General features: G+C 35.7%; 1 protein-coding gene and 1 pseudogene across 1 annotated transcript in view; one reads left to right on the forward strand and one right to left on the reverse strand.

The window, feature by feature from the left end:
- LOC145261154 (acid sphingomyelinase-like phosphodiesterase 3b) overlaps positions 1–25,958 on the reverse strand; it is a 271,422-nt gene that overhangs the window by 199,030 nt on the left and 46,434 nt on the right. The window lies entirely within an intron of this gene.
- On the forward strand, positions 4,889–5,053 carry LOC145261404 (U2 spliceosomal RNA; annotated as a pseudogene).

The raw sequence follows: 25,958 nt of genomic DNA on the forward strand, positions 1-25,958 counted from the left end.
ACTAACAAAAAACATTTCCACATAGACTAACAAAAAACATTTCCACATAGACTAACAAAAAACATTTCCACAGACTAACAAAAAACATTTCCACATAGACTAACAAAAAACATTTCCACATAGACTAACAAAAAACATTTCCACATAGACTAACAAAAAACATTTCCACATAGACTAACAAAAAACATTTCCACATAGACTAACAAAAAACATTTCCACATAGACTAACAAAAAACAATAGACATTCTTTATATAATAATATCCTTAAGTATGAAAAAAAAACAACAAAAAAAACATGTAGGCATGTGCAAAATGAATATCGATGCTCAAAATGTGTAAACATTTTGACGCCTCCCTTTATTCCAAAAATCAGAAAATTAACCAATTTTAATGAAATTTTCAGTATTTATATTGGACAAATTATTTTTGCTTAAATCTTAGTGGAATTGTATTATTTTGTTTAAAAAAAAATACGTTTACTAAAGACAGTTTTCAGTAGTAAAAAAAAAAAAAAAAAAAATTTAGAAAATGCATGAATTTATTTTTGCTTTTTGGAGGGGGGGAGGTTGTTTTACAATCCACAACGATTCAAAAAAAGTTATGAAAATTCAAATATACAACAAATAAATGTTACCATCTATTATGAATCTCACCTGTCTGTTTAAATGTATGTATGTGTGTATATCTGTCTAAAACTTTAGACAGAGTCGACGGATTTGCACGAAATCAGTATCATTTTGAAGCTCGCCCCTTTGGACGACAAATATCGAAAAATTGTCTGAAAACATAAATTCCTTCACCCTCAACTGGGCAGTTTTCTACAAAGTGTCGGCGCTTTAACTGGAGTTATCTCCGTGTCGTTTCTAAAATTCAAACAAAAATTTTAAAAATCCACCTTCTGCCTTCAAGGTGCTGTCATAAAAACGTGTTTTCCCGCTGTAAAAAAAAAAAAAGAAAAAAAAAAACTACTCGATCAAATTAAGTGAATTTTTTTTTTTTTTGAGATCTTCAGTTCAAAACGGATACGTACAATGTAACCTTTTTTTCGCTATTTTCATTTTTTAATGTCTTGATTAAACTATACAAATACCCAAAATTATTTCGCAGGTCAACAGGAACGGATTTAATTGAGAGAGTGAAGCAACATTTACAACATTTTTGTTTTTATGTTATTATGGCCACAATTTTTTTTCAATTTGCCACAGTAAGTGAAAGAGGAAATGATTATAGGAATAGAGAGGATATAGACAAGGGAGATCTAGAAATTTTCAAAAAATGTTATTCTTCCATTTTTCTATTTTGTTGCTATATCCCTGGGCAACGCCAGGTAACCATACTAGTCTATTATATAAAAGAAAATCGGATTTGAATAGAGCTTTAAAAATAACTATTTCATAAATTAATACTTATTATCCAATCATGGTTCATGCTCACTAGCAATAATCAGTGCGGCTTATACAATTGTATTGCGGTCGAACGATATATAAAATAGACAGTTCCACTGTAATTCTTTTCCAAATACTTTGATGTCTAATTCTATCTTTAAACTTATTCATCTTGAGGAAGTGGGGTGATTGACTTATAGAAACCGTCACAGACCATGGAATCAGCTTTGCAGAGTTTACATTCTATCAGAATAAGATGTTAAACCTGTAATGTGGCCAAAACACTCGAACCGTGTCGTTACATTGCAACCACTCGGACCCACACGTTGTCTGGTACCTTCACAAGAACAAACAAAGGACATAAAAAAAATACGGCTCAGCATTTTTTTTTTTTTTTTTTTAGGTGAATACAAAAAGCATTTATTCCAGTAATTTCCGACAACGCATTTCACTGACCCTACAGTGCAATTGTTTATATCACTGCACAGGAGTCAAAACATGCCGGTCACTACCTTTGCTCGACCTTGTGCTGTCCTTTTTTTTTTTTCCTCCTTTCCTTTTCTCCTCTGTCCCATGATGTCAGCGTGTGCACATTTATTTAATTTGCATATGTGCTGAGACGGCTGCTGCCGCTAATACTTTCGCTAGTCAGCTATCCTATAGCTGCTGCCGATTTTCTCACACGCGCTATTGTAACACTGCATATGAGCGCATGGAAAGTATCATCAGCAGCAGCGAAGGATAACTGCTTGTGAAGAAATTAACAGCGGCAGCAGAAAAACTGCATATACAAATTACGAAGTGTGTGTGAGAAGAGAAAGAAAAAAAAAGAAAAAAATGCAACACATTCTCGCGAGATAAACAAAGTGCACATCAAAGAAAGTAGACGCGGGAAGTTGGAGACGAGAAATGGCTGGCTAATGCCAGCGTGAGGTCAGAGAAACAAAGTGGACGTCGAAGAAAATGGATGTATAAAACGAAGGCAAGAAGTGGCTGTACACCCAGCAAGATGGACGATGGCGAAAGACTTAAATGATATCGAAACAATTTTAACGGTAATAAAAAAAAAACGTTTGTTAAAAAGGAAAAGAATGCCGACTCGGAGTTTTCTTTCTTTCATCTTGTTTGTATTTAACGGTAACGTGACACTACGTTACAAACTAAATGTTGTTCCTATTTACAATGCCTCCCCACAAGGGCAGAGTTAGATACCAGGGTCGTTTTTTAACGTGGGGAAATGGAACGAAAATTTTAAATTGTCTCAGTCGTGAAGGATTTCTCCTCCACCGAGACTGAGAGAGAACAAGAAATTGAAGTGCAGCATCTGAAGAACAGATACTACACTTTGATCTTGGCCAGAAGGCCAAATGTTGCAGAAGCACTTCAGAGAAGCATACCAACATCTACGTGTAATCTTTAAAAATAAGAGAGAGAGAGAGAGAGAGAGAGAGAGAGAGAGAGAGAGAGAGAGAGAGAGAGAGAGAGAGAGAGAGAGAGACTAAATGTGTGGTCTTATAAAATAGGAACCACAAAGAGATCCACCATTAATGGTTCCTATTCGACATGCAATATGAAATTCTTCTGTTTTCTTTCCAGCACGAGGAAATTGTTAAACCCTGGGATGCTTAGCAAGGGTTAACCTACGTAGATGGAAAAAAAGATGAAGGCAGAAATAATATTTACTTACACGGCGTTGCCAAAACGATGTGGGTAAGAAGAAACGGCTAAAAGGTTTTCGGTGGCCAACATTTTGTTCTTGCCGAGTTTATTCTTGCTTTTACGGATATATCTATATGTTTGTGTATATTATTGTACTAGCAGAAGGGTGCACTCGGCTTTGCCCGGGCGTAAAATACGCTTAAATATGATAGTTTAATTTGTCCAGCTTTCGTGTATATTATTATTATAGAGTCATGATTTCAAAAGTTTAAAAAAAAAAAAAAAAACAGTATTTGGGTGCCATCAGCTAGAATCTAAACCGAAGGCAAAACTGTAACATTCAAAGCTGGTGACGTTACCACTGTATCAATGTGACACGCGTATAAACTGATTAAAAATTAAAAATAAACTAAAATGAATACACAAACTGTTTAACGATTTTTTTTTTTAATTTTGACCCCTTTTAAAACTATTTTAACCAGCTGAAGACCTATAAAAGAACGATCCATAAAAATCCAATCATTTGAGTCCCCTAGTACCGCTCTGCGACTCTTAGTTTCAGAAGAGATAGAGTGTGAAAATATAGACAGACAGACAGGCATAGGCTTTATATATTAGATTTGGTGAGTGCACAATTTCCGCATGACGTAATATATTGTCAATATTTCTTGAATACTTTTAACAAAGAATAAAAAGTACTTTTTTGGATTTTGGAACTAAAAAGATATTTTTAAAATTTGTGAAGTTACGTTTTACAGAGCTTTTAAAACAAATTAAATTAAGCGGAAGAATAACATTGTTTGCGTAAATATGTCTACAGAAAGGGCACACCAACACTCACACACGACCACCCTCCCCATAAAAAAGAAACTTAAAATAACTGACATGTAAAACGTTTACAGAAAAGAATTGCATCACATCGAATTTTAAGTTATATCCACCTACTATTATATAAAAGGAACATTGTTGAGGGAGGGTCGTCTGTATGAGATCGTTCCCTATAAACTCAAAAACGGCTGGACAGATTTTTATGGAATTTCACACTAAGGTACTAGGTTAGTACAAAAATAATTTTTTTAACGCCGAACTATGTATATAAAAATGACATTTTTGCACCCACCCAATACTTTATGTGCATAACAGTGTTCTGAGATGGTTTTGTACCAGAATGTCATCAATAATTTAAATAATCTGATGAAAGGAACAGGTGATTTTAACCAAAGTTAATACCTTATAAAGCCTAATATTTGCATTTGAGAAGTTTTATTACCACACGAGTCGAGAGGCCTAACATAAAATCAACAGTAGATTCTTTGGTATGGCAGGGGCACCTACGAAATGAATGTTTCTGTTTAGAGCACAATTGAACCATGATATGTGACTTTTTCATTTGAAACTTTAATTCAAGCCATTATATATAAAAAAAAATAATTTTATAAAAATCAATAGTAGGTTCTCTACAGTGCAATGTAGATGACATTGTATTGTGGACTAAGTGACTGCAGGGAGGCATGTGAAGTTTTATTCTGGTGCACCGCAACGGGTACCTATCAATATTTATTATTTTATCATTACTACCAGCAGTGGAATATTTTGCTTTAAACAAAATCAAATAAGCAAGACAAATAAAAGGATCGTTTTTGGCATCGGAATAATAGGCACAAGTCTTTGGATTCCGATACCCTAAAAAAATAAAAATAAAATAAAAAAAAATTACGATTTTTCCGATTCCCGATTCTGATTAATTGTTCCAACACTAGTGGAAATAGAATGCTCTCCCCCCCCTTTTTTTTAAATGGAACATTACTAATAATTTGGTCAACTCTAATCAACCCCGTAAGAGCAGACGTTCTTGGCCTTCGAGCCAAGATCAAAGTGTAGTATCTGTTCTTCAGATGCTGCACTTCAATTTCTTGTTCTCTCTCAGTCTCAGTGGAGGAGAGAAATCCTTCACGACTGAGACAATTTTTGATTTTTGTTCCTTTTCTCCACATTAAAAAAAAAAAAAAAAAAATGACCCCGGTGCCTAATTGTCCCGCGGGGAGGCATTGTAATTTGGTCAACTCTTAATCTTGTTTCTGTGTAAGTATATTTCTTCAGGTGAACATGAAATAAATTGGACGACTGATATCTCTATCAAGCAAATAAACAGAACATTCATGGCGCGTATTCAGTAGAGACGGTATTAAAAGGAATTCGAGTGTTGACTTCTTTTGCCTATTGAACGGAAACAGACTTGGGAATCAGCCACACTTCATCTCTTCTTTAGCCGCCCAGCCATTATTGATCTTGTAGAGAGGTGAAAGTGAAGGGAGGGGGACCCATGTTGCCATAGTTCAGTGATCAAACTAAAAAAAGAAAAAGTGCACGAGCTAAGTGGAAATTGGCAGTAGATTATTACGCTTACTTGTAAATTAATCTTCATTTTCGTACTTAGATCAATATTTGTTTGTAAGGAAATCAATTCGCGTTTGTCTGTGTATTGGAAAAGGTCTCGGATCAGAACAGGACATTTCCTTACGTCGTTTGTCACAAGTTGAAAAGCAGAACTAGCTTATAACGGGCATTAATCTCAGCTGAGCGACATGAAAAAAAATCGCTTTGTTCAGTTTATGATTAGGTCTTCGCAATCATTGGATGTGTGTGTGTGTGTGTGTGTGTGTGTGTGTGTGTGTGTGTGTGTGTGTAAAATAAACACTTCTATGCTCAATCTATATAATATTTTGCTTGTTCCTTCCTTAGTCCGTACGTCATGCTTTGAAAATGGCCAAATACAATTCTTGAGGTCCAAATGGTTAAAAAGAAAAAAAAAAAAAAAAAATGCCAAATTCGAGAAATTCTGCTTGAAGTGAAATAATTACACAACAAATAAATATTATCAAAGGCAAACTAAGTTACGTTTCTACCTAGCTGGATACGTTTTTGTGCTTTAACTTCTTTTAAAACTAGCCTGGGTGCCCAACGTTGCCCGGATGTTTGGAGATGTGTGTAGTGCAAAAAAAAAAAAAAAAAGTGGTAGTAGGCAGCCAGGCTCAACCCCATACAGCGAATGAGAAAATGTAAAAAAAAAAAAGTGATGTTTTGCCGTTGTGTATATTAACCAAACCGGAAGTGGCAAAGGTTTAAATTAAAGCTAGTCAATCGAAAGAGGGGATGACTTTTGAAAATATCGTCGGAAAAAAAAAAAACAAAAAAAAAACACCTCTCTCTGTAGAAAAGTGCCCAGTTGAGGGTGAAGGAATTAATATTTTTAGCCGATTTTTCGATATTTGTCATCCGAAGTTTTAAGTAGACATACAAACATACACAAATACATACAGACAGGTGAGATTTATATTATAGACTAGCAGGAAGAGGTAAAAAAGTTTTAGTATAAAGGTAGGCTTGAACCCTGAAGCCTTGACGCGAAGGTGGAAACGAAAGGGAAAAAAAGCCAGACACCTAACCATCTCGGCTACGAGGGGAGAGGAATTGATAAGTGTGTTAAGTTAACGTTTATAAATTGAAATTGATAGGTGCGAGGAAGTTAAGTCGCGTGATGTTTGATCTTGAAACATGACGTAAGGAATGGCTGTTCAGCACTTAAGATTTTGTGCGGGACACTTTTACTGAACTTTGGGGAACAAAAAGCAGCTCCCCCGTTTATTAGGAGAGTGTCTCGAAATGAAAGCAACTGTCTGATATGACGGTGAAAAGCCGACATTGACCAAATGTTGCATCACTTTTTGGAGACCACTGGCCGTGGGCCAGGGAGCTGAATATATGAATCGAATTTCGCTTTTTTTATACCGAAAAACTAAAGCAACACGCAGAGATCCAAAAATGTGGAATATTTAACGTTTCAAATTAAGGCAAATTAAATAGACAGGCGACCCTGCCTATCTATAGAATAAAAGTCGATACGTTCCTATGTGTAAAGAATATCTAATTTACATTTTTTTTTTTTGTTAAAAAAAAAAAAAAAAAAAGTTCTAGCTTTTTTTTTTTTTTTTTTTATAAAGTCCCAAGTTTATCTACTCTAGAGAATAATTTCCGGCATTTTTTTTTTTTTTTTTTTTTTTATCGTTAGTTGCCGGCATTTTGTTTGTTTTAAAACGTTCAGCTTTCCGACCCCCTGGAAGACCTCATCAGTTTGCCCTGTATTTAAGAATTCAGGTGATAAGTCATCTCCCTCTCAGTACAGACCGATAAGTCTTCTCTGTGTTATGAGTAAGTTGCTGGAATCAATATTAAATAGAGAAATAGTCAACCACCTCAGCAGGAATAACCTTCTTAGTGACACACAATATGGTTTCCGCTCTGCAAGATCTACCGCAGATGTGCTGACGATTATATCCCACAGGATTAGTGAATCTCTTGACAAAGCCTTCCTTTCTAGGGCAATTGCTCTTGACATATCAAAGGCCTTTGACAAAGTATGGCATAAGGGTCTACTTCACAAGATTTCCAGCTACGGTATAACTGGAAATGTTTTCTCAATCATTAAATCATTTCTCTCCGATAGGCTCATAAGAGTAGTGGTAGATGGACAAAAATCGGAGGCCTGCAATATAAATGCTGGAGTCCCTCAGGGGTCAATACTGGGCCCAACTCTCTTCCTGATCTACATCAATGACCTCCCTAAGCACATACTTAAATCATTCGTTGACATCTATGCTGATGACACGACCATCTACGGCAACACATCAAAGGCTGTAAATGACGAAGTTCTCTCGGATTCTCTCTCCTCTGATCTCGAGCGCGTGGTTCAGTGGGGGAAGATGTGGCTAGTTACCTTTAATGCATCCAAAACCAAACTCCTATCCTTACATCATCAACGCTCTGATCCCCAGCTGGCATCAATTGTGATGGATGGCTCTCGTCTGGGTGAGGCCCCGAGTTTTGACAAGCTTCTGGGTTTGACCTTTACTCCTGATCTGAAATGGAACACGTACATCAAGTCTGTTGCCAAGGTCGCTGGAAAGATGGTGGGATCCTTCTACCGCTCCAGAAGATATCTCACTACTGATGCAATTCTCTATCTATATAAAAGCCAAGTACGGCCAAGGATGGAATACTGTTGCCATATCTGGGCAGGAGCTGCTAAAAACAGCCTATCATGCCTTGACAGAGTACAAAATAGACTTCGTGGTTTAGTGGGGGATGCCCTTTTCTCTACCCTGCAACCCCTCTCCCATAGAAGAGACGTTGCGAGCCTATCCTTGTTTTATCGTTATTTTCATGGCAGGTGCTCGTCTGAACTCCAATCTCTGGTCCCCCCTCGCCAATCTTTCACGAAAAACACCCGTCTAGCTGAATCCACTGTGAAAAATTTTCCCCACTCTATATCTGTGCCCAAATCAAAACGCGGATTTCATGAACAAAGCTTCTTTCTTAGAACTGCACGCCTGTGGAACTGTGTTCCGTCTGCCTGCTTCCCTTTGAACTACAACTTGGATGTCTTCAAGTCTAATGTTAACAAATTCCTAATGAACCGCCCCCCCTAATTAAACACTTCATAAAATCTCCTCACTAACGTAATGTACTTGCAATAACCCTTATCCCTGAGTGGCTTCCGGGCCTTGATAAGTGGTGATCACTGTGTTAAAAAAAAAAAAAAAAAAAAAAAAAAAAAAAAAAAACCCCGTTGTTAACTCGTAGATATTATGATTTAGACGCGATATAAAAAGTTTTAAGAATGAGGGAGCCGAGCGAGCAGACCCGGAAAAAAGCCTTTTGCGGACACACATAAAAAGTGTACATACATACATACATACATACATTTTCGCTTTTATATTTATAGATTTGCTTAAAAATAAAGGTAGTGTAAACCCTGAACAAAAATACAAGAGTGATCTCTTTGATGTAGCCTGGTTTTCAAATTAATATAATAATATATGATCATTGTTGTAACCGTGTGAGACAGGAACTCAACAAATCAAATAAGATAATGGCTTCTTATACATGCTTGGGTGTTTATATGTGCTGGTCTTTATCGACTTGGCTGGCGGTTTTCTATTCATGTGTGGCTGCTTTATCTTGTGGTTCTCGATTGCCTCATCCTTTAAACTAAGATGAATAAAACTTTTCATGCAGGACACAAGGAAGACATTCGCCGAGTTTCTTCAAGGTTTTATTGAAAAGCATTTACTTATGAAGAGAGAGAGACCAATGTATCTTAATTATTTATTTCTTGAACGTACTAACCAACAAACGTAAGAAATGAGCAATGCAGACAACAGAGACATCAAGGCATTTTTCCATAAGACAAGAAACCCGTTCAATAAATGTCACTAATCATGCAAAAAATATGATATTCTACTAATATTTTGTTTAATTTCCGATTTTTAAGTGATTACTGAGGCTCAACTATAGTTTAAATAAAACCACCATTTTGTTTTTCATTCTAACTTGGCGGGCTACTATTTTATTTTTTAAGTAAAACATTTTAAAAGAAGTTAAAACAAGAAATATCCAGCTAGGTAGAAACGTAATTAGCTTGCCTTTGGTAATATTTATTTGTTGTGTAATTATTATTTCACTCCTGTTTTGCTTTGTTGACTATTTTGGAAAATCACCAAAAAATGTTTTGGTATTGTATTCTTAACTTTCTATAGCTGCATGATTTTGTAATAGCTTAAAGAAATATAATAATTATGAAATATCTGCTTAATGTAAATAATTTATGTAATGAAGTTGTAATAGTAGTTTAAAGAAAATTAAAGGTTATGGTATTTACGCTAATCTGGACAATCGTACATCTGGGAAGAAGTCGTGTTGTAGAAATAATGATACCAGTTTAAAATCTGGTGGTGACAGGAGGCGAGTAAGAGGTTTTAATGGATAGAGAGTGAAACTATTTGTTACCTTCTGTATGAGAATGCATATTTGAACAAAGGTGTAGCCCTGAAGGACAAAAGAGGGGGTCAAATTTTTGTAGCAAAAATTTTAAATGTTTCGTTCGTTTCGTTTCAGTAAAATTCCATTTAGTTTGTTTTTTTATTATAATTAGGGCAACCTAAAAATTGCAATTAATACTCATTGAATGTTTTTATAACATGAAATTTAAATATTTTTTTTATTGATTTATAAAAAATTTTATATAATTACTTTGTCAAATTACTTCACCTAATTAGTAAATTCAATTTTTGGATATGCTCTAATGAGAAAAATCAAAATTACTATTATATAGACAATATATATATATATATATATATATATATATATATATATATATATATATATATATATATATGAAGCTATGTCTAGACGTAAAACTAAATGAGTAAAACAGAAATTAATTACCGCCTAAAAAAAGATTTTATTTAATACAACTGTTTCCTTCCTTATCAACATTTCTCCATTAATAACAAAATAAGTATACAGCTTAGACTTAAATTTAAAGGAGTCATCCTCAAGCAATCACAGATGTATTTCCTGCATAAACTTATCTTGTCGGATTTTCAATAGTGGACCTAAATAGTAATGCATCTGACAAATAGATACTTGATTCTTACTAACCATTTCGTCTTTCTTATTTTGATGAATGATTTTCTTTTTAGACTAAAAAAAAAAAAATTTGACCAAATATAATTATTCTGGCAAGGACGATGATTACAATGAAGATAATTTTACATAATGACCATAAAAGCTCAAAATGTAAGAGATAATTCTTATTTCCTCTTAAAAAAAAAAAATGGGAAAAAAAGCATCAATTTTGTCTTAGATTTTAAGTTTTCCTTTCAAAACCAGTGAAACTAAAATAAATAGGGATGCAAATTGGACAATTACTGATTGTTCAGTCTTTGATAATCAACTGATAACCCTTTACTTATCAGATTAACAGAATGCAAATTTTTCAGCAAATTTTGATGCTATAAATGGTTCTAATATTAATTTAATTATATTGTACACTAGCAGGCCCTGTGTACCAACGTTGCCCAGTAGAAGTATGACACAAAGTCAGAACAGATTCAGTAAAGTCCCCATCAGAAAAATTAAGCTATGGTTGTTAGAGGCCACTGCCGACCATGGAAAATAGCGGCATTGGTTGCCATGGCCAAAATAATTTCATTAGCCTTCCACTGTTGGGCATTGTCTGGCAGTGGCAGCTAATGGAAGGCCACTGGCTGTCATTGTTAGCACTAGTGGTTACTGGCAATTAGTATTGGTTTGCAGCCTCCATTGGATTACTTCAAACTAAAATCGTCTTCAACTGTCAGGCATCAACTGGATATCTATGGCAGGTATTGATGATCACTGGCAGTGCTGTTTTGAGGAGGTTATTTGTGTTTACTGGTGGACACTGACTGCCTTTACAACTATCACTAATTCCCAGCATTAACTGTCGGCCTCAATTAGACTGCTCCGAAATTAAATTGTCTTTATTTAATAGCAAGCACTGGTGGTTACTGACGTTTTGAAGCGGTTACCTGTGTTTACTAGTGGGCACCGACTTCCTAATTCAAGTTACTGTCACTTCTTGATAGAGGTGAGCACTAGTGGACGCTAGCAGGCAAATCCCCTGTCTTTAATTGTCACGCACTGTCATCCAGTGGCAGGCACCATCATCCATGATAGTCATTACTCTTTTAAGGTGATTACTGTCATTCCATGGCAAGAGCAGGCAATAGCGCGTACTGCTGTTTAGAGGCAGTTACTTGTGACAAACTTTGCACAAATCTTCTGCATCTCCAGTTCCTTGTGAATAATTGTATGTAGTTCCTCAGATTGTACATTTTTTTTTTTTTACATAGGAGTCACCACTTATCAAGGCCCGGGGTCCACTCGAGGATAAGAGTTACTGCATGTACAGTAATCAATGGGATAATATCGTAGTAATCGTTAGTAATGGAGATTTGATAAAATTGGATTACTTAACTTATTTACTTACTTTATTTTACTTATTACTTACTTATCAGGAATTCTTTTTTTTTTTTTACACGGTGGTCACCACTTATCAAGGCCTGGAAGCCACTCAGGGATAAGGGTTATTACAAGTACCGTACGTTAGTGTGAAGATTTGATGACGTGTTTACTTAAGGGGGCGGTTCATTAGAAATTTGTTAACGTTGGACTTGAAGACGTCCAAGTTGTAGTCAGGTGGGAAGCAGGCAGACGGAACAGAGTTCCACAGGCGTGCAGTTCTACGAAAGAAGCTTTGTTCATGGAATCTACGTTTTGATTTAGGCACAGATAAACATGAGGAAAATTATTGACAGTGGTTTCAGCTAGACAGGTGTTTTTCATGAAAGATTGGTGAGGGGGGACCAGAGATTGGAGCTCGGACGAGCACTTTCCATGGAAATAACAATAAAACAAAGACAGGCTCGCAATGTCTCTTCTGTGGGAGAGAGGTTGCAGGGAAGAGAAAAGGGCATCCCCCACTAAGCCACGAAGTCTATTTTGTACTCTGTCAAAGCTGTTTTTAGCAGCTCCTGCTCAGATGTGGCAGCAGTACTCCATCCTTGGACATACTTGGCTTTTATATAGATAGAGAATTGCAGTGAGATATCTACTGGAGCGGTAGAAGGATCCCACCATTTTTCCAGCGACCTTGGCAATAGATTTGATGTACATGTTCCATTTAAGATCAGGAGTAATAGGTCAATCCCAGAAAAGTCTTTATTTAGCCAATAAACTCCGGTGTTATGGCTTTTTTACTCCTCCCATACCTCCTACAGACTTTCTGCCATCCTTGAATCTATTATGCCATTCAAAAACTGATGATCGATTCATGCAAGATGCTCCAAAATCAGTCTGAAGCATTCTATGTTCCTCTGGTATTTTTTCCAAGTTTAAAACAGAATTTTATTGCATATTATTCTTCTAAAGTGTCTTCACATCCAGATTGCATTTTTGAAATTCACCAGATGTGACAAGCAGGCCTTAGTAGGGTATATACAAATTCCTCATTTCAATTTCATTTGAACCTGAAATCAAAACTTGTTCAGTCATCTCATAAGATGTATAGCAACAACATAATAAATTTTCAAATGCCTGTACAAAAAAAAGTCTGTAAATTATTATAGGCACCTCATATTTCCAAATATTGAAGAAAAAGACACGGGATTCCTCATTGAATCTCTGGCAATGCTGGGTCTTCTTGCTAATCTATAAATATAGAAGCGAAAATGTATGTATGTATGTATGTGTGTTCGCTTTTTTTGTGTGTCTACAAAAGGCTTCTTTCAGAGAAGCGGTCGGTCGGTTCACAACTTTTTAAAACTTTTTATATCACATATAAATCGTAGTATCTCAGTTAACAACGAAGCTCGCCTATCTATTTAATTTGCTCGATTTCGAGAAGATAAATATTCAATATTTGTCGCTCGCCGCATGTGGGTTAGTCTTTTTCCTATAATATCTTGGGGGTGGAAAAAAAAGCGTTCAGCAGTAAATGAATACTATCCCCGCAGTCAAACTTGACCTCATTAACTCATTAAAACGGGAACCTGCTAAATCCAACTAATTAAATAAATTCAAACGTGTTTGTTAGCATCTCGCGGTGGGGCAATCGTTAACATCGCACGTTTTTTTTTTTTTTTTCACACTTTAATTTACAACTTTGCCTCAACGGTTCGGGTTCGATCCGCATACTTACTTTTTTTAACCCCCCCCCCCCAACACCCGGGCAACGCCGGGTACCCCTCGCTAGTCTAAAATAAAATGCGTTCATTCGATTAGCAAATTAACAACGCTTGAAGATTAATTACATATGCAAAGATCTTAGTCGGAGGAACTTAGCTGAATCCAACAATATGAAAATGTCACAACGATTAATTGTAAGGTTATTCCAGTGGCAGGCTGACATTGACCCTGAGCTTGCAAATCAGAGGGTGATGGGCACATCCAATCATATTCCAACAATCTCATTTTCTCATCATATTTCCCAGTACTAGAACTTATACTTAAGTTTTTGTGGCATTACCAAATCTGTGCATATCACTGTATTATTCATATGGTTTTAAATAAGTTGAATCCCACAAAGGTTTAGGGAATATCTTTTTAAGATTTATTCAATTTTATTTAAATATTATATTGTACTAGCAGGTCATTCGGCATTGCCCAGTCCTAAAATGCATTTAAGTATATTTTACTCTATGCAGATTTTGTATGATAAAAACGGAGGTGGAAAGATCTAAAAATTCCACAACGTTTCGCTTGTTTAGTGTGGGCTTTTTCGAGAGTAAAAATATAAAATGCTCATTGACGAGAAGTTTAATTAAAAGTATACGTAGATGGAGGCGAGGGGAACAGTATATTATACATATTTACATATGCATATACAAAAAAAAAATTAAAAATTAAAAAAATAACCGGTGTTTAAATTATTTTTACGGATAATTATTTTACATAAGTGTGGAGAAATATTAAAAAATCCTTTCCTTTGTTTGATTATATTGGCAGAGAAGTAGATAAGAACGGATTCCAACAAACGATGTGCAGATTTAGAATTGTTGCACTTTATAAATCAAAATGGTGGTCATGCTCCATAATGTGGGAAAAGAATGGCGTTAAGGGTGTTATTTATTTTCATGTCCCTTTTATGTTCGCATATTCTCTTATCAAAACTGCATAGTGTTTCGTCAATGTATATTTGTCCAGTCACGGCAGGGTATGGAGTATATGCCATCTTTGATCTTGAAATTAGATTTTGGTTTATGGATTATATCTCTGATTGTGGAGGAGGTTATTTCAGATATCTCAATGCCTATTTGGTTTATTTTTTTATATATGGAGTTGTTTTTACTATTGGTAGGTAGGATAATACTTCTGTTAAGTGATTTTTAATTATGAGGCTGTCTTGATAGCACTTAAAGATTTCTAGGGATTTTCTTTTGGCATTTCGTAAGAAGTATGGTGAGTATTGCAATTCTTTAAAAGTGCGTTCTATCTATTGGAATTCTTCCTCTAAATGTTCGTTACTGCATCTTCCCAAAGCTCTGATGTATAAACTGATTATGCTGCGTCTTTTCATTCTATCATTATCATGAGAATAAAAGTGTATACAGTCACCATTATTAGTCTGTTTGTGATGAACGTTATACTTCATTATTATTATTTATTAATTCAGGGCTCTACGTTGCGAGTGAAACAGTCGCATCTGAGAGTGATTTTTGAAAGTGGCGACTAGAAATAATGAAACGTTTATCTTTTGGCGATTGCATTTCTTTCACCGACAATCTTTCAAAGCTCACTACTGAGTGAAAAATATCTTTTCAACTTTTTTTAAATATAAAATGAACAAAGTTAAATTATTTAAACAATAAAAGTATAATAGAACAATATACTTTTTTTTTTAAACAAAGGCTGTTTAAAAAAAAAAAAAAAAAAGGTCTGAAGAAATTAGAATGTTCATACCTTCAAGTATCAACATAAAATTTGTTGTATATTTAGAATTACACTTATTTAAAAAAAAAAAAAAGTGCAGAAAAATCTTTATGATGTACATACTCGTCACAGAACGAAGATGTCATATTCTAAAAATCATGTGGGTTTGGCTATTAACTTTTCTATTTGGCTAGTAAACGAAAATATTTAGTTGTCAAAGGTCAACTAAAGATAAATTTGTCAGTAGAGCCCTGTAATTGGATATCAAGAAACGATATGGATTAATTTTTTTTTTTTTTTTTTTTTTTTTTTTCTTCAGATGTGCAATTTATAGGAGGCTCAGTTTTATTTAATTTCATGGTAATGTCTTCTATTTTGGATGACTTAGACGGTATCTTGATTTTCCTGCCTATGTATCTAAAGTAAGGCGCATTTTTAAGCAATCTGTATTTAAAGGGTCTAGTTTCTATAAACTCCAGAAATAGACATGCTAAGACTCCACTGAGGGGGTTACCCATTGGTAAGCCAAACTTTTGTTTGTAGTAAAATTTGTCAGAGGTGAAATATGTCATGTCGACGCATAAATTTATCACGTTAATTATGTTATCTATTGGAAACGGGAAGCTAATGTTTATTTTCTTTAGATATTTTAAAAGTAGGTTCAGGCATTTTTGGTTAGGATATTGGTATATAGAGATTCGATATCAAGACTGTTCATAGTTTTGTTGGTTGGGTTGTTTTTTTTTATTTTGGCGAGTAAGTCATCAGAATTTCTAATATGGGATGAGCTGATTGTGCCTAATAATGGGGTTAATAATTTTGCAATGACCTGTGCAATTTTATAGGTAGCACCGCAAATGCTTAAAATAATGGGGCAAATCGGGATATTGTTTTTGTGGGTCTTTGATAAAGTGAGGATTTGGGAGTGGTATCCAATGTATGGCAACCAGTTTTTTTTTTTTATTATTATTTATTAGTTTCTTGTACGTTTTATTAAATACTAGCCTGGGAGGCCGGCATTACCTGTGTGTTTGGAGGTGTATTGAGCAAAAAAAATGGTAGTCGGCAGGCAGGCTCGAACCCGTACCGCAAAAGAGAAAAAGAATGTGAAAAAAAAAAAAAGTGACGTCTTTGCCATTGCGTCTATCGCCAAACCAGAAGTGGCGAAGGTTTACATTAAGGCTAGTCAGTCAAAGACTAGAGAGACTTTCGAAAATGTTGGGAAAAAAAAAGCGACCCCTCCTTGTAGGAAAGTGCTCAATTGAGTGTACAGGAATTAATATTTTTAGCCAATTTTTCGATATTTGTCGTCCGAAGGGTCGAGCTTCAAAACGATACAGATCTTGTGAAAATCCGTCGCCTCATACATACATACATACATTTAAACAGACAGGTGAGATTTATATTATAGATGTCCATTTCTTTTTGTATTACCTCAGAGTTAGTTCTTTCATAAATGCTTTTGTCTTGTAAGAGTTTAAATAAAGATTTTATATTTATTATTATTATAGAATCAATTCTCTATTTATTAATATATTGCATCCACTATATAGTCGGGATTTAAAACAAAAATAAATAAAAAATGACTTGGGTGCCATCAGCTGAAATCAAAACTAAAACATAGTTCTCCAGCCTTATTCGTTACCATCTTTACCTAAATCCATATGTATAGAAAAACTTTAAAAATTACGTTGTTAAATGTATATTTCTTCATGTGTAGTTCCAATTTTGACAACTTAGCTATTTTTACCGGGAAAATTCCCTATATGTGAAGTTTCGCATCTGTATACCAAAAGCTGAGTAATTTGGTAAAAACCGTTCCTCAAACAGACAAGGTCACTATATATAGATAGATAGATAGATAGATAGATAGATAAAAAGTTTGTTTATAAGACTCACACTTCTGCTGTAGATGATGATGACAAATTCCACACATTATCTTACAAATAAATGGACGTAGAAATCAGACGAAAACAAAATCCGACAGATCAGTACTAAAACGCCTGGATGTTTGGACGTTTATTTTTTTATTTATAACTTTTTATTTAAAAAAAAAAAAAAAAAAAAAAAAGTCCAGGCGTTTTAGTACTGATCTATTGGATTTTGTTTTTGTCAGATTCCTACGCCCATTCATTTGCAAAGTTGTACAAACACTTCAACGAGGGGTTGTCTCTTCTACAAATTGTTTGTTTTGGATTGTTTTTCTTTTTTTTTTTTATTCATGTCAAACTTATTGAATTGTACCCATCACTTTTATCCTGATCAATGAGGATTTATGACTTTTAGAACGCTCCTTTATATGTATTTTTACATGTATGCGTATGTGTGTATATGCATATGTATGTACATGCTTCTATGTATGTATGTTCGCATGTGTGTGTACATGCGTATGTATGTTTGCGTGTATTCTGTATGTATGCATGTATGTGTGCATGCATGTGTTTATTTCCATGTGTATGTGGGGTGAAGAGGGCTCTTGTAAGCCATGGTGAAAGCAACCCCACTAGGAGAAGCAAATCTCCAATTTAAAAACCCATAAAGCGGGAGACCAGTACCCACATTAAGCTGGTCTGCAGTTTAACTTGTTGCTGGCTATCTTGCTCTTGCTTGTTGCTGGATCTCAACATTTTGAACAGAGAAAGAGATTTAGCTGTCATACAAAGCTAAAACTCTGTAACATTTTTGTATAGATACTCCCTCAGACATTTGTCTATAAAAAATAGTCCTGTGGCGATGGAAAAGTTGTGATGCATGTCGAGGAAAATAACAAGAGAGCAGAGAAAAACATCTCTTATGTGAGAAAGTGGTTACAGAGAGGAGAGGACAGCTTCCACTTGATTTCGAAGTTGGTTTTGTACTCTTTCAAGGCAAGAAAAGGTGCTCTGATGTGGCAAAAGTACTCCATCTTAGGACATATTTGATTCTTCACTAATCTCCAGTTGTGTCGTCGAACATTTGTTACGGGTTTTAAAATAAGTGTCTGCACAATAACCACATAAAAACGATGCAACAACGATGTGGAGCGATTAATAGATTCATTTAACAAAATGGAAATTATGACACTTTAAACCACTGGATGTGCAATGATAATCTCTCGAGTTGAAGCCGCATGCCTCCATCTCAAAGTGTCATGGCGGATTCCGCCTTTTACCTCTCCAACCAAGGGCGATCACTCTTATTCCGTCCAAGGGAAATAACTTTTCTTGGGTTGATTCTAACAACAGTCTAGAGGACATTAATTTGACAATGGTTGATGAGGCAACAATAGTCATTCTGATGTAGGATGTTGTCATCGTTGACTATCATTCCTTCATTTTGAATGAACCAGATGATTATTGTTGACATTCATTTCCCCCCGATATATATATTTTTGAATTGAAAGCCATGTTTCATTTTAGAAGAGTTTTTGATGGGTAGCTAATTTGTATAAGTCCAGAGACGAAAAATAGAGTTTTCTGTGGGTAGCTTATCTGTATAAGCCTTGAACCGTAAAAATTTACAAACAAAGAGCAAATATCTTTCTCGTGTGCAGGAATTCTAACAGATCCAGCATTTTTATGGAACGATCCAGTTTCTGGTTTGTTACTAAAAGAACGTGGTTCCATTTGATTGGTCAGTTCCTATCGCCAGTGTCTACAAATGGAACATTTTAACTTTTTTCAGTCACACCCCATTATTATATAAAAAAAATATTGCAATATCTTCCTTGTTAGAATTCTTTTTAGAAAGACACTGGATACTTATGAGAGGGATCACATGAAGGTTGCCAACATCTCTAAGTGGTATGAACTTTACACACTCAGGTTGCCAATCAGTGTCGTTAACCACATAGCCAGCGTCACCTTCCTAATATACTTAGTATGTAGTTCGTCTTGTGGTTGTCTGTTCGATTTGGGAGGCTGATGCACAAAGTCTAATCAAACTGCACCTAACGACGTTCATACTTTTCCATTGTGCTCGTTTTGGGTGTTGCCTTTCCCAACAAGGAAACGTGGAAAAAATTAAGATGAAAATAAAGGACAATGGACGGAACAATGAAAGAAAGAACGATCGTAAACTCAACAAACCAGTTTGCATCCAATTCCCACATCGTTTATTAGAAATGATATATTGCGAAGAAAGTAAAAGAACTGTCAATATAAATGTGGCTTAGACGGAAAGAAAATTGTATTTCAGAAAGTAGCAATTATCACAGACTATCAGGTGAGTTCATCTACAACAAACCTACCTGAGATATATCAGCTTACCCATGTCTAGCTTCCTATGAATTAAGTCTTCTTCATTATTAGCACGAGACTGTTCACTTAAGAAAAGACTTCCATTTCGCAGAACAACGATGCGAATAATCTCTTTGCAAGATACGTTAGGCTGTGTCACCTCCTCCCCTCCCAAAGTATTTTTTTTTTGTTTGGTTATTACAACCACTTTTAGTTAAATCCTATTTAATAAAAGAATTCAAATCCTTTAGAAAAGAGGAATGTGTGAGAAAAACAGAGAGTGTGAGAGAAAGGAAATTAGAGAAATAGGAAGAAAAAAAAGAGATCGTGATGGAAGAAAGAGATCGAGAGACAGAGGGGGAGGGGCGGGGAGACAGAAAGGGGGCGGAGAGAGAGAGAGAGGGGCGGAGAGAGAGAGGGGGGCGGAGAGAGAGAGGGGGGCGGAGAGAGAGAGGGGGGCGGAGAGAGAGAGAGAGGGGCGGAGAGAGAGAGAGAGAGGGGCGGAGAGAGAGAGAGAGGGGCGGAGAGAGAGAGAGGGGCGGAGAGAGAGAAAGATAGGGGAGAAGGGGTGCGGCGGGGGAGAGAGAGAGGGGCGGGTGGAGGGGAGAGAGGGGCGGGGAGAAAGAGAGAGGGGCGGGGAGAAAGAGAGAGGGGCGGGGAGAGAGAAGGAAAATTAATTATTGTTGACACTTTTTCCCCACTCCAACTAAGGCGATAAGCAACTTTATTTCTTTTCATATTAGAGTTTGCTACCAGACTGAGCTTCCCATTAAATATAGCATCACGAAGGTGATTATAGCTGCTGTGTGGTTTCAGAATAAGACTGTAAAAGTCGCATCAGCATACGCAGATGACATTTATGTAAATGATGTGTCATTACAACATGCAAAAGTTGAACTGGCTCGAGTTAGTTTGATCTCTGGAGGACATGCGCTACATCGAAAACGTTCTTTAATGTTCATATGAAGCAATGAACGTTTAAATGGACTGTAGTTGCAGAGGTATCAGTCGTCTTTACAAGACCAGTCATTTTTTTTCATGTGCAGAAGACTTGCGGGGCTACAGCCAATATGTGGATCGCGTTGCATGGCAGCGTGTACTATCACATATAGGACAAATACAGGATATCCAAAACGGTACTGAAGAGTTTGGAACTCAAACAGATTATTTTTGATGATATCTTTCTGTAATTTTAACAATCTGACCAAGATATTGGAAAATATTAAATTTTTTTTAAAAAATGCAAAATTCAAACAATCTTTATTTATGGTAATGTCTGAAATGTTGCCCATTTTCAGCTTCACATATTGTGTTGTCTTTCCAAAACATTATTCATAACAGATTGCAAAATCTCTAGATTGCAATTTAACTCCTTTATTTCGTTCCTGATGTTTTCCCTCAATTCTTGCAAGGTTTGGGCTTTGTTAATAGACTCTTTCTTTAAGATATCCCCACAAGAAAAAGTCTGGGCTAGTCAAGTCTGAGGAACGTGGTGGCCATTTGATATTGCCATAGTGAGAGATAATGTTGTCGTCTGAGAAGTTCTATGGTGTCTCTCACTGTGTGTTGTTGCCCCATCTTGTTGGAACCATGATCTGAGCCTATATTGAATTTGTAGGAGCAGAAAGTCTGTAATCATAATTCGGTGTCTCTCTCCAGTAGCAGTGACAGCATTTTCGTCTTGATCTTCAAAAACATAAGGTCCAATAATCTTCTCCTCCATTACTGCACACCATACAGTGCACTTTATGGGATGCAGCTGCTTATGAGGAATTGCAAATGAGAATCAGCGGCAGCAGTTGTCATACACTTCTATTGCCTTAATTTGTGGTGCATAAGCAGTAAAGTAGATTCCAAGAGTATTTGTAATAAGTCCCCAGACGTACCTCTCTATCGTACAGTATATCGATACACTAAGGCTGACTGGGATAGCTTCCGTACATTTATATCGGATCTACCTCTGCGTTCCATGTTTAAAAAGGATGTGTCCTCTATAGTATCAGACCTGACCGAATGGTTAATTGTAGGTATAGACCGTTTCATACCCTCGAAAAAGTTCCAGCAAAAACCTAACAGCCAGCCATGGTTCTCTCCAGAATGTGCTGCTGACATTGCACATAGAAATCATTTTTTCCACTGCTTCCAACGTAATAGATGTATGGAAACAAAAGGCGCTTTCAGGACTGCCAACAACCATTGTAAGAAAGTAATAAAGAATGCATGAGAGTTGTATGCTCAATCCGTCAAGTCCAAAGTAGCTGAGCAGCGGCTTGGTTCCCACCAGTTTTGGCAAATAGCAAACAGAATCCTGAACAGAAGCGTGTGTTCTACCCCAACTATCATCAATGGACCTGAGGTAATCTTGTCAGCATCAGACAAAGCCAAACTTTTTGCCAAGAACTTTGCAGCTAATTCTACCCTTTGCGACTAAGGCTGCCAACCCCCAATATTTCCTCCTGTATCAGAAAACACGCTATGTGATATACATATATCTGTACATGATGTTGCCAAGCTAATCAAAAACCTTGATTTCAGTAAAGCAACCGGCCCTGACGGTATTCCAATTATAGTACTCAAAAAACTTCAATCAGAACTAGCACCAATACTTACAAAACTGTTTAAACGTTGTCTTAAGGAGAATAGCTTCCCATCACCCTGGAAAATCTCATCAGTATGCCCTGTATTTAAGAATTCAGGTGATCGCTCATCTCCCTCTCAGTACAGGCCAATAAGTCTCCTGTGCGTCATGAGTAAGTTGCTGGAATCTGTGTTAAATAGAGAAGTAATCAACCATCTCAACAAAAATAACCTTCTTAGTGACACTCAATATGGTTTCCGTTCTGCTAGATTTACAGCAGATGTGCTTACAGTTATATCTCATAGGATTAGGAAATCTCTCGACGGAGGCAACCTTTCTAGGGCAATTGCTCTTGACATATCTAAGGCCTTTGATAGGGTATGGCATAAAGGTTTACTGCACAAGATCTCTAGCTATGGTATAGCTGGAAATGTCTTAATTATTAAATCATTTCTTTCTGATAGGTTCATAAGAGTAGTAGTTGAGGGGCAAAAATCAGAAGCTCACAGTATTAATGCTGGAGTCCCTCAGGGGTCCATCCTGGGCTCAATTCTTTTCCTGATCTACATTAATGATCTTCCAAATCACATCCTTACATCATTTGTAGACATTTATGCTGATGACACTACCATTTATGGTAGCACATCTAAGACAGTAAACGACCAAGTTCTCTCTGATTCTCTCTCCTCTGATCTTGAGCACGTGGTACAATGGGGAAAGGAGTGGTTGGTTACTTTTAATGCATCTAAAACCAAGCTTCTCTCTTTACAACATTCTGATCCACATCTGGCATCAATTGAAATGAATGGCTCTCGTCTTCAGGAGGCCTCAAGTTTTGACAAGCTTCTGGGCTTGACAATTACTCCTGATCTTAAACGGAACATGTACATCAAATCTGTTGCCAGGGCCACTGGAAAAATGGTGGGATCTTTCTATCGATCCAGTAGATATCTCATTGCTGATGCAATTCTCTATCTATACAAGAGCCAGGTACGTCCAAGGATGGAATATTGTTGCCACATCTGGGCAGGAGCAGCTAGAAAGAACTTGTCCTGCCTTGATAGAGTTCAAAGTAGACTTCGTAGCCTCGTAGGAGATGTCCTTTTCTCTTCCCTGCAACCTCCATCTCACAGAAGAGATGTTGCGAACTTGTCTCTGATGTATCGTTATTTTCATGGAAAGTGTTTGACTGAGCTTCAGTCTATGGTCCCCCCTCGCCAAACTTTCACAAGAAACACTCGTCTAGCTGAAAACACTATCATTAATTCCCCCTACTCTTTATCTGTGCCTAAACCTAAACGTAGATTCCATGAACAAAGCTTCTTTCTTAGAACTGCACGCCTGTGGAAATGTCTTCCGTTTTCCTGCTTTCCGGCTGACTACAATATGGTTGTGTTCAAGTCTAACGTAAATAAGTTCTTGATGAGCTGTTCCATATAAGTTATCAAATTTACCAAATTTTCATTACTAATGATTACTATATTGCCCAATTTCTACTGTATACTCTTTAACCCTTATCCTTGAGTGGCCTCTTGGCCTTGATAATGTGGTGATGCCCGAGTAAAAAAAAAAAAAAAAATATATATATATATATATATATTTGAATGTAACAATGAACACTGATTTTAAACTATATATGATCGATTCCATAGCCTTCAATTGTATCCATTAGGTCAATTGTAAGCCCCTAAAGACAAATAGTTAACAGCATTATGTATAGAGTCAAGTAAAAATGTTCCAACAAGTTAGAATGAAATTGTTTCTGACCTCTGGTCAGACATCTGACAACGATCATCACAAACATGATCGAAGTGTAATGCAATTATCAGAAAGAGAAAAGAGAAATGTTCATAACTTTTTTTTTGTCCATCAAAAGCACTTTTCATCCCATTCACTAGTGTCGTATCTCTGAAAGGTCAGCATAGTTTTCTTTTTTTTTTTTTCTTTCTGGCAACATAATTTCAATCACCAACATTAAATAGACCTCAACTTCCCAGCGACTTCAATAATAACCAATTTTGTCTTGAAATATTTTTTTACGATCGAATGCATACCACATAAAGAAAAATGGATAGAATAGAAAAAGGTTGTATAATTTACTTTCCTATTTTTTGTTTTGTTTTATTTATTTTTAACTGCCAAGTTTATCTTATATATAAAGTAAAGTCAGTCAAAGTAGTCAGACAAGCTCATTTTAAGACAAGAAACTATAATTCTGTTTCACCTGCTATTTATAGCATATATTGGGGCTAAAAAATTTTTTTTTAAATTAATAAAAAAAAAAAAAAAAACACATACCAAACAAGGGCTCTATGGACAAAATTATCTTTAGTTGACCTTTGACAACTAAATATTTTCGTTTACTAGCCAAACCCACGTGATTTTTGGAACGTGACATCTTCGTTCTGTGACAATTATGTAAATAATAAAGTTTTTTCTGTATTTTTTTAGTAAATGTAATTCTAAATACACAAATTTTATTAAGGTATAAATATTCTAATTTCTTCAGATGTTTATTTCAACAGGCTTCGTTAAAAAAAAAAAAGTATACTGTTCTTTTAAACTTTTATTGTTTAAATTATTTAACTTTGTTCGTTTTATTAAAAAAAAAAAAAAAAAAGTTGCAAAGCTATTTTTTCACCCAGTAGTGAGCTTTGAAAGATTGTCAGTGAAAGAAATACAATCGCTAAAAGATAAGTGTTTCGCCACTTTGAAAAACACTCAAATGCAACTGTTTCACTCGCAATGTAAAGCCCTGCAAACGAGTCTGATCTTTTAACCTTCATGTTTTTAATTTTCACTGTGCTTTTTAACAGATGTGCGCATGATTGAGCGCAAACACTGAACTGGACGATACAATCTATTTTCGGCAACTAGAGACTGACTAATAAGAAAAAAAAAAGTATTGTCTTAACCTTCCTGATGAAAGCTTTGGTATAAGCCAAAACTTACAAATTTTTAATTAATACATACTTAGATTCATCTGACTATTTTCTACTCTTGATTGTGATTTTCAATGTAATCGTTGACCTTCAGGTGTATCTTATCGAATTCGGAACTGTTCTGTCAAACTCGGGAATTTAGACAGAATTTCAAACAGAACCTGTTATTTACTTCACTGGGGCAGAATGCTCTTGTTCTGTCAACTATGACTGGATAGAGGTCCTAAGTAATTTGCAATTGTATTTTTCAGTCACCTACGCTGAGAATTTGACTTCAACTTTCAGGACAAAGTCACTTTTATAATTGATTTTTCCAAGTACTCTAACCACTGCACTATGGGTCTTTGCTGACAGTTCTAGTACGAATTTTGTGAGCCTTAAACCTTTTTTTTTTTTTTTATTTCTAGTTGCAAATACTACCGTTTATTACTAATTATTACTACTGTATATTACTATATATTATTGCTTTAATTATTACTGTGTATTATCTATTATTTATAATTAACAGTTCCAATATCATGTTAAATCTATAATATAAAGCTGTGTGTGTGTGTGTCCGGTCACGAATAGGCTCCTATATGGTTGCCTATTTTAAAAAACTGATTGCATATAATGATGGAAGATGTATCGAGACACAGGAATAGGTATGTTTGATCTGGCAGAACGGTGGTTCATAAAAACTGGGGTCTGCGTTCGTGCCTGGTCCACAAAGTATGAAAAAAAAAAATTAAAAAATTAAAAAAAAAAAAAACGTTTACAAGTGTTTTTGATATAGATGTACATAAGAATACTTTGATAAGTATGCTTAAACTTAAATAGGGATGGTATAATAAAATTGTGGGGTCTGCATTTGCGCATGGTCTTC

The sequence above is a fragment of the Euprymna scolopes genome, chromosome 37 (genome assembly GCF_053919585.1).
Source record: "Euprymna scolopes isolate OS-2025 chromosome 37, ASM5391958v1, whole genome shotgun sequence".
Lineage (NCBI taxonomy): Eukaryota > Metazoa > Mollusca > Cephalopoda > Sepiida > Sepiolidae > Euprymna > Euprymna scolopes.